The sequence below is a fragment of the Elephantulus edwardii genome, unplaced genomic scaffold (assembly GCF_000299155.1).
Source record: "Elephantulus edwardii isolate Elephantulus edwardi_28Jun2011 unplaced genomic scaffold, EleEdw1.0 scaffold00152, whole genome shotgun sequence".
Taxonomy (NCBI): Eukaryota; Metazoa; Chordata; class Mammalia; order Macroscelidea; family Macroscelididae; genus Elephantulus; species Elephantulus edwardii.
The window spans coordinates 1-2,084 of record NW_006399902.1 but is presented as its reverse complement, the minus strand read 5'-3'; positions in this window follow the sequence as shown (position 1 = coordinate 2,084).

Sequence of the window (2,084 nt, the reverse complement as noted above, 5' to 3'; positions counted from 1 at the left end):
CCGTCGGGCGGGCGGCGAGCGGCCAGGGCGGGAGGGCGAAGGAGCATGCGCAGAATCCGCCACGGCAGCTGCCGCCGCCAGGCCGAGCTTCAACACTTCCGGCCGCGGCCGCCAGCGAGCTGGCGCCTTAAAGGGGACGTGTTCTTATTGCTGACCCTGCAGAGGACGAACTTTAAACCCGTTAGATTTGGTCCTTACCTGAGCAGAATTCTCTTTTTGCACGTTAGTCCTGGAGAGGATATTAAAAAGAAATACTCATTTTCCACAACTTCATGAATGAGGAAACTAAAGCTTAAATAAAAGTCAGCGTTTCCGCAATCACTGGCATAGCCAATGCTCTCTACTCCTCTGGAGGACTCCTTTTTCCCTCCCCAGGTCTTATTTTATGAAGCTTAAATGTCATCAGATCATCAGAAGGTACCACCCAACTATCAATCTGGAATGAAAAAACCTGCTTGAGCATAGTCAATAACAGGTTATGAGACTTTAGAAAGCTTCTTACATTCTCTGGTCTGCGCTTATCTACCAAAGTAAGCCTTTACTGTTTGAGATTCTAGGTTCAAAACTTGACCTCCAAGTTAGAACCTTTGCGACTTTAGAAAGTTGTTTAAACAGCTGTAAGCCTCTATTTTGTATGAAGCGTAAGATTATTATAAGGATTACCTTACTAAGTGCAAAGTCCTCACCACTGGAATAATAGGCTACATCATGATAGAAAAAAGAATATTATCATCAAAAATTTTGTTTTACGTAGATCCACAATCAACAATCTTGGTACCAGCAGTCAAGAAATCAAAAGTCGTGCTGTCTTGAGAAAATCTGCTGTCAAAGACCTCTCCAAAGTTCTAAAGAGTAAGGATGTCAGTTTAATGATTAAGCTGCGCCTGATCCAAACCATATTTTTGGTTGTTTCCTATGTATCTGAAAGTTGAATAGTGAATAAGCAAGACCAAATAAGAATCGATGATTTTGAATTGTTGTGTCGACGAGTATTTCATACATGGACTGCCAAAAGAACAAACAAATCTGAATTGAAAGACATAAAACCAGAGTTTTCAATAAGAGACAAAGATGGTGAAACTTCATTTACTTTGGACATATTTTCAGGAGGAATTAGTCCTTAGAGACCTCATGCTAGGAAAGGTAGTGAAAGAGAGGAAGACTCCAAACAGAATGGACTTGAGAATGACAGAGATCGTGAGGGTGTTGCTGGATAGGATACATTTCAGGTCTGTTCCTCATAGGGTCGCAGTCAGTCATTGAGGGAAGCTGAATATCAAATTTAATAATAGTAGACCAAATGCTGTATCGGGAAATGAGGGAGGCATAATACAAGCTGAAGGTCACCTTGTGACACTGGGGCATTCCTTAGGAGGTCACTTTGTGACACTGGGACATTCCTTAGGAGTCAACATTGTTCTTAGTTTTTATCTAATGAATCCCTCCCTCTTGAGATTAGCATAAAGAGGAACTTGGCCTTATCTGTAAAAGATTTCACCATTATCTTTGTTTTGTACTTCCTTGTGATTCTATATAAATACTCAGAGAAGCATGGCTCGAGGTATTCAGTTGAGAACTGCTGACCGCCTGTTTTACGCTCTCTGCTCTATCTCATTCCTGGCTGTTTGTCTCCTTATTATTAATTAAAAAATTATTCTGTTCTTTGGGACCCTCGGTCTGCAACAAGTCATAGTAGTAAGCTTGATGGCACCTAACAAGTGAAAAGTACTTAGGAATGATTCCGAAGGCCAGAATGGCTTAGTGATTCTGCATTGCACTGCCAACCTACAGGCATTTGGTTTAAATCCACTAGCTGCTCTAAGGAAGAAAGATAGGCAGTCTCCTCCAGTGTGACCACCAGAAATCCACAGGAGGGTCAACGTGAGTCACTTCAGGTACATAACAATAGTAATTAACAAGATGAACACATTTCTAGGGCTAGGTCATTTTTTTTTTCTCTCTCATATTTATTTCACAGAATCCTCACACAATCCTACTTACTAATTGGATTCTTGAGTGGTATTGCAAGTGGACTCTCAAGATAATCATGATTGTGTTTTATAGTAATCATTCTGCCATCTGTA